General features: G+C 29.0%; 1 long non-coding RNA gene across 2 annotated transcripts; it reads right to left on the bottom strand.

Annotated features, from left to right (window-relative positions):
* Window positions 1–1837: 1837 nt before the first annotated feature.
* On the bottom strand, window positions 1838–7386 carry LOC121173317 (uncharacterized). Of its 2 annotated transcripts, none has more exons than XR_005887924.1 (2): window positions 4920–7386; window positions 1838–4831 (listed from the first exon to the last, which is right to left on the bottom strand). It is a non-coding gene; the product is annotated as an uncharacterized lncRNA (long non-coding RNA). The 2 variants fall into 2 exon arrangements; XR_005887923.1 differs by having other exon boundaries at window positions 1838–4804.
* Between the last annotated feature and the right edge of the window lie 1323 nt (window positions 7387–8709).

The raw sequence follows: 8709 nt of genomic DNA, 5'->3' as shown, positions 1-8709 counted from the left end.
GATGGGTTTGTATTTAAAAAAACTACACCTACTGTATTTTGAGAATTAATTTATGATCATCTCAACATGGTTCAATGTAATTTATTCTTTTGCTGTAAAAAATGTCATTTATTCTTTTTAAAAATATATTTTTTAAAATAATTATGTATGAATGATAATACAATTTCTAAATATAGATATGTTTTGTATAACAAGATAATATTATATTTATATTCATATTATGTATTTTGAAATATATTATAATATTATATATATATATATATATATATATATATATATATATATCTTAATTTTAGTTATATGTTTTAATTTTACAATATATCTAACTATGTTTAGTGTTAAGATTAGTATCGTATATCAACAAATCAAGTTGATTTGGTCCTAAACAAAACTAAGTTAGTTTAAACAGTTCCAAATATATGAAAAATAGGATATTTTTGTCATTTCGGGATTACTTACTATCCATTTCTTTCTTGATTGTCTTTTTAGATTGAAAAAAAGACGATAAACGTTAACATAAACTCAAAATTCGTTTAGCTTCACTTTTCTCTCATTTCAAACGAGGAATTATTGAAGTGCACCTCAAGAGATTCAAATTTTCTGTTCTCATGAAATTTTATTTCTTCCTTTTCTTAATCTGTTGTTCCAAAACATCCTTTACAGGGAATACCATTAATTAAATTCAAATAGGAAAAAAACGATAAAAACAAATGACAATGTAGAACATCAAATTAATACACATCACATTGTACGTACGTTGGAGACTAATTAAATAACATTATTATTGATTATATGCGAGTTAATTATGAGCTCACATGTATTCCAATACATTGAAAAATTATCATTACGTGAATTTATATAAATTCATGATGTTATGATTTATTCTTAATATGTATGGTATATAAGTAATCTGAAATGATAGCTAGCAGAGCTCGCTGCTACAACGAAACAACTCAATAGGGTCTTTGGGCATATAGTTGCCACGAGGAGCATAGTTGCTATTCCCAAGTTGTATAGAGTAACTTTTAGGAGGACGTAGGAACAGGATGTGGATTTTGCTTGACCTGATAGGAAAAAAAAACTTGCTGGGAGAAGACCACGTCCACGAAGGAAGCGGAAAACCCTGGCTAATTGTACAAGTATGTTCATTCTCATCATTCCTCTTCCATTTTTTTCTTCATATTATCATACACTGACATAAATATTGCACTAAAATATCTGGACCTGACACTTGGAATAAGAGATCTTAGAGCAATAGATTTACGCCCCCATCCATTCCAGATACAACTGTCAACATGCATATACTATACATTTGTAAAGTGATACTTTATACTTCCTTGCTCAGTAATTATAAAATATAATTGATTAATTTAAGCTTATTAAGAAAGCTAGTTAATTTAGTTATTAACATTAAATTTGCTTATAATTATAATATTTTTTTAAATTTATCCTTAATTCTATTGAAAACTTATTTATCTTTCCCAATCTACATACAAGATAGAAAAATTAATTTAAGATATTTTAATAAAAAAATAATTAATGCACAAGAAAGATAAAATAAAATCTTATAATAAGAGATCATATTAGTTGACTATGCAGTCTTATAAATAAAAATAAAAGTAGTATCTTTTAACAGCAAAACATCATGAGTACATTTAGCATTTTGCCATCCCCACTGAGAATTCCCTTGATCACAAAAGCTAAAGCAGTTAAGGGTAACAAAGGAAATAAACAGAGGCTTATTAGGTGACTGACAAGAAAAATCTCAAGCTAGGAGAAAAATAAAGAAAAAAAAACTAACAATTTTGTATGAATTCAGAACCATGGGAAAACTATGACAAGTGAAACAAACCTTAAAATATATCATATGGCCCATATTTGCAAGGAAAAAACAAAGCCCTTCTACAATTACAATGGTAAATATTATTAGTAGACACATCCATACTACTTGTCACCAATTTCGTTTCATGACTATGTGACTTAATGAAGCACTAACATCAGTGATACAGAGACTACAAGTCTGCAACAATACAACACAAGAAAACTTGTCAAGAATAAAACCTATGATGACCAAGTATTCCTGGTGATTGATCCATGAGAAGTAATTTGACATATTATTTACTACAACCATCAATCTCTAGGGCGAGCTAGCCAGAGCGAACTGAGAGCACGCAGACGCGAAATGTAGTCATGTCAGGAGATTGTCAGCCTTATAATGATAAACACCAAAGAAATGGAGTCATTAGTTAGATATTTTAATAGGGCTATTTATTGTAAATAGTATACAAAATATTTGTTGACAAGAGCTTGTTCTTGGTTCTTTCTTTTATTTTAAGGAGGAATGGACAAACATGAGTAACTTCAGTCAAACCAAAATGAGTTGGTCAAGGCTAGCAAATGATTCTTGCAACAGCAGTAATGAAAGCTAAATGGCCATGAGTTCAGACAAAAGCAACAACCAGTACCACAGATGTCAAATCTGGTTACATGGCACTAGCAGATGAAATTCTAATATTGATCAGTTACTACAGTTTTAACAATTCAAAATTTCATCCTTTTCCACTCTAAAAAAATCTTACAGTATGTTTGGTTCAGAGGAAAGAAAACACAAATAACAATATTATTTTTTGACAACTAGAAACAAAAATTTAAAATTTTCTTTCGTTTCAATTTTCTTTCAATTCAAATTTTAAGCCTTTTAATTCTTCCACACTTTCTCTCTACGGTTCCAAACACACCATTAGGAATGGGGGCATTTCTATTGTTTAGAGCAAGATGTTAATTATCAGTTGTAAATAATATTAGGAAATCAAGACTCTTCCTCACCTATTCACTAATGTAGCTAGCAAACTATTTGCATACAAGTGCAACAAAGAAAAATGTACGTGTCGAATGAACCTTCAAGTGTCCCTAGCTTACCCATGGCCATGGCCATTTCACTCATGTAATTTGCCACATTGCCCATCAAGTTGTTTTCAAGGATAGAGGAAGTCCTTTACTTGTTTTCAACTATCTTCATACCAATCTCCTTACCATCTGGATTTGGTTGAATATTATCATCTTGAAATGCATGTTTAGCAAACAACTTCCGGCAATCAGCAATCGAATGTGATTTTTAAAATATTAAATGATTTTTATAGCATTGTGTACTCATATTTCTATATTAATTATAGTGATAATCTATAAATGAGTAAAATCAATTACTACCTCCATCCTTATAATAAGATTTATTTTTCTTTTTTTATAATATTATTTTCAAGTTGTTTTTGACATTAATTATTTTTTTATCTGAATACTCTTAATTACTTTATAATAAATATCAATTAAAAGGATAAATACATTTTCTTATAAGGATAAAAAAAAGATTAGGAAACATTCATTAATTAGCTAGAAAGTAATTAAGTGAAAAAAGAGTGATGATGAGTTTCAATAATTTTAAGGATAATTTTAAAAAAATATATAAATTATCAATAATTTTAATATTACTAGCTAAATTAATTATTCTTGTTAAAGAATATGAATGGGTTAAAAGAATCTTATTTTAGGGATAAGAGTAGTAAATTATAGGTTTAATTAATATTTTAGTTCTATAATTTATTTTTAAAGTTCAATTTGATCTTCTTGTTATTAAACGATTAAATTAGGTCTCTTATTTTTAGAACAAGTTCAATTGAATCTCATTTAAAATCAAATTTGTTCTTTTTTAAAAAAATATAATGTTTAAAAAAAATGAGATCAACTTGAACCTATTTTAAAAAATAATAGACTTAATTAAAACTTCTAAAAATAAAAAACTTAATTGAATAATTTTTAAAAAATTAGGAAACCTAATTTAACTTCTTAATAATAAGAGGATCAAATAAAACTTAAAAATATAAATTAAAGGAACAAAATAATAATTATTTGTTTCATTTTATTGTAATGTAGAATTTAAATTTATGAGTATCATTTAATCTTTCGCTCCCCTCAAAATAATCGGTGAAGCTACGCCACTGCTAGTAAGCGATGATGCCTGTAGAGGAGATGTGGCACGCTGAACTTGATGCCTACAAATCATTAGCTGCTCTTAATTGAGAATCAGCATCGATTATCATATATCCTTCACTCCTTAAATCTATACACAGCCTACACTATTAGAACATAACATTCACAAATTGGGACTAACAAAAGAAGTTACAATAAGTTCAACATGTTGATCAACCATAATTCACAACAGCATGCACCAATGTGGCTAAGACCAGACAAATATCAGGCCTTAATTAGCAAATTAAAAGGAGAGTTACTATTTTTCTTAAGATGATCTTAACCCATTATTGGCTTAAAACATTTTACATCATCACTTGTATTTTTAAGTTTTCGTTTCAGCTGACTAGTATTTGTAATTTTATAGATCTAGATTAGAAAAAGTTTAATTAGTTTAATCCACGGTCAACATGGTCCATGCATTATCAATGAAGAAAAATATTATGCCAATGTAATAATGGTTTTTTTATAAGAAAAAAAGGACATGACACATAATCTATTGATAACAAAACAATTACGCTTTTAATGTGTAAAATATATCCTGTCATATTTTTACAATAGATATACTAACAGGGTCTTACAAGCCCCTTCAGCCGAAAAAAAGGGTCTTAAAAGCTCAAGCAAACAAGGTAACTGAAAAAATGTGCAGCGGCTAAATGCTGAGAGTTAAAGGGTACACAAGTGAAGTGAGGACATGAGATGAAGATTTAGGTCCCAGAGAAGTTTTTTCCATAGCAAAGATAGATGGTGGACTTGTTGAGAGTCAAGGAATTCGATTCAACTGCGTTGAGAAACTCACCAAGATTCACTTGTTGATATATGATTGAATCCATATAAGAGTTAGCTCATCTGGAATTCAAGACTAAAAAGATGGAAACTATATTTTTACAACTAACCAGTTATAAGAACAGTGACATCTAGTGTCAATCAGAGTTCTGTCACCTCCTCCGTTGGTGGTGTCTTCTGCTTGCCATCCTGCGAAGGAATTATATGATTAATTATCCTATGGGATCGTGCGTGAATTTTGAAAAGTTCAGCTCATGTCGCGTATTGGACATTTTCCATCTCAAGAATGGTTGGGACATGATTCTTGATGTTGGATACAGCAAGAGCAGAGTGAAAACTAGATTTTGAGTCAGGCATGGTGATGGAGAAGAAGGGGAGAAGAAGAAGAAAGGGGCTGAACGGCGCTAGGGCCTGTGTGCGGAAGGCTGAGAAAGGTTCAAAAATCTTTTTCTAAGTAATCTGATACCATGAAAGAAATTGTTTCCTTGAATAATTTATTAAGCACAATTCGCTTATATACAAGATTACAAGCTAAAGATATATAAGTTAAAGATATGGCTAAAGATAAATTTAATAGAATGACTAAAGAAAAATATAATAGATATAACAACTATAAAATTGAAATAGCTAAAGATATAATTAAAGATAAATCTAATAGATATAACAATCATATAAAATCAAAATATATTATCATATCTTCTAACACAAATAAACTAAACAGAAATTACTGTTAAATTTCATACAAACGTACATTTTTATGCATGAATACTAATAAAAAAGAAAATATTTTTATTTGATGTCCATATTTCATTGTACAATTTTAACTTTAAATCATTTCTTAAACTTACAAATTTTCATGTTAATCTAGAATAATTTTTCACTACTTTTATATTTAATTTCTGTTTTTTTTGTTTATTTATTTATTAATTATTTATAAAACTTAGAGAGACACAAAGTGTCTCTCTCCTCCTATTTAATATAGTAAATACAAATATAATTATATAATATTCCTTTGTTTATTTAATTTCATAACATAGACAAGCCAAATCTCATGGATAGATAAAAAGAAAAACTAACTATAAGCACAAGAAATGCCATGACTACAATATTACAAAACAGAATCATAAAATTGCAGAAAAGAAAACCAGCACCAAAATTATAAAAGATCATCTGGCAAAAAAAATGTCAAATTTGGTGAGCACATTACCGATTTTACACTTTGATGTCAATTCCTAATTTGTAAGCAAATAAACTCCAACCATTTGATATATATTCCAGCAGTGCATTCCTTGCTGAAATATATACCCAATACTATTTAGATGCATATCCAAGCATACTACATAAATTCCTTATGATCTCATAGCATATAGTTTTCCCCCAAAGTTGCTATATATGTTGGCCTTTAAAACATTTTTTCATATATACAACATATCCGCAACCTGCTTAATCTATGCAACTTCTAAAGTCCCACCACAGATCAAAGAAATTATCATGGCTCAAAAACAAAGCAACAGTACCTTTCATATATAATCTCATACTCCTTTCCCTTCATGTATATTGTTTGGACACACTGATTCACAACGAGACACGCACGGCACACCCCACCACTTGAAATCCAACATAGATCCTCTGCAAATCTCATACAAATTAAAAACCTGGATTTGACGGTATACCTTCAAAAATACTAATTGGCCTAACCTCTGATTTTGGTAGCATCTTAAAAAAATGTTTAAAAAAATAAAATTGGTTCAAATGATCAATATACAATAATGAGTATATCAACAAGTTGTTAGAGGATGTTTAAATCTGGTACAAAATGACTTTGGAGACAAAAATAATGCTGTCAAAGGATTAAAATTCTTGTTTTTACTTTCATTTTGTTTTTGTTAGTTAGATTTGCGTTTGAACGCGTGCAGCACAACAATTTAAATAAAAAAATCAAACATTATTTTAATCAAAATAAATTTGGATTCAAATATTTTAAATAAGCTCTTGAGTTTAAGCTAGGTAGATAAAAAAATGTTATTGGAAACGAAATTAAATCTCTATCACAAGTAATCGGTTAGATTTCTGACTGGAGAAGCAATAGATACCTTATAATATAATTATCGGAAAAAAATACTTAATTAGGATTTTACAAAAAAGAAATACTTCTAAACCTTTATACAGTTATTTGGCATCTAAACAAAAACATGTTACTCTCTCTATCCAACAAGAAAAATGTCTCAAGCAAGAATCACGTGCTTGCAAATCGTATTCCCTATTATTCCATCATCTCCTAAACGATGATGTTTGTAGTCATGGGCGCCTCTGACGGCACAAACGCCAACAACATAAGCACCGCCATTATGCCAACAGGGAAGAAGAGGAGAACAAGCGGCGGCGGAGGGAGTGATGGCAACATTAGTGGTAGCACTACCATCAATGCTGTCACGGAAACCAAAATTAGAATGGACACCACTCTAAAGAATCGAACCATGTTTTCCCCAGCAGGTCGGATACCGTTACATTCCGAAAATGTGAAAAAAGAGTGAAGACAATATGAATGAGTTTTGACATTTAGGTAGGATGGTTGGGAATTTATAGCCTGCAATGCGTGGGACTCACCACCAATTAGTTATGTTTGTTTGTTATTATTCACTTAATCTCATATATGTTGGTGGGAAAATCTATCATGGGTTAATATTTTCATTAAACAATACCAATGTTATTATTAGGGGAAAAATCAAAGAATTTTGTCTCTTACTGAAATTTGGTTAACTAATTATTGGATTTCAAGGATAAGTTTGATATGAAAACCGTAAACCAAAATTATGAATTAATGATATTTTTGGAGGGATATATCCTTCACCACCCTCATGTCATATAATACATGTTTTGTTACTAGAAATATTTATTAGTAGCATCTTCTTTTAGTTAATGTATTCATTTTGTGCTTCCTTTTTTATTTGTGTTTCTATATTTGTATTCCCTTGTATAAAAATGTCAAAAAGAAATCTACATTTGATCAACAGATATATATTTTTTTACTTGGAAAAAAAAAACTCATGAGAATGCTTGAAGGAAAAATAAAATGAAAGAGTAATTTGAACTAATATCAAGTCAAAAAAATTTTTGTAAGTTGACTAAGGGTATGTAGTAACTTAGTGGGTACAAATCATAATTGTATATTGTATTTTGACATTGCCTTTGTTTTATTTTCCATGAAAGATTTTTATTGTTCTGCATTCTCCATTGAGTTATTTTTCCATACCAATTGGGAATTGAATCAGTTGCTTTGTATCAGAGGTGCATTTAGATACATGCATGCATCGATTGACAGTCTATTCGTGTCATTACTTTAGTCTTCTGGTTGTAATTGGGACCTATCCTGGGCCATGAGTACATGCATTGGTTACATTTGCCGCCCAAGTTTTTTTATGAATTTAAAACATTAATGAAAGTCCTGGAAATACAATGACAGTAAGAATATTAAAAATAATAAAGTCACAATGTTATTTATGAAACTTTTCAAGAGCTGGACATCCATATTATAATAATGAAAAAAAAATCTATTCATATAAATTTTATACAATATTATTTTTATAAATATGAGAGATAAAAAAAGGAGATAAATGTAACTATGAAATTTCCTACCGCTCGAGACCCCTTTATGAAAAAGTCAAATAATAAGTTTATTTTAAAAAATTACTGTATGACTATTACATGAAATTCATATAAATATGAGATAAAAAAGGAGATAAATGTAACTATTATATTAATTATTAAATGAATTTTTCCGTGCATGATATATATAAAATCTAGTTTTTTATATAAGAAAGAAAAAAGAGAGAGAATTTTTTAAGTTTAGTTTATTTATTTAAATGAATCTAATTTGAAGTTTGAAAATGCAACTTTTAT

Source organism: Glycine max, chromosome 13 (assembly GCF_000004515.6).
Source record: "Glycine max cultivar Williams 82 chromosome 13, Glycine_max_v4.0, whole genome shotgun sequence".
NCBI lineage: Eukaryota > Viridiplantae > Streptophyta > Magnoliopsida > Fabales > Fabaceae > Glycine > Glycine max.
Note: the sequence above shows the minus strand (reverse complement) of the source record. Positions and strands in the feature narration are given on the sequence as shown.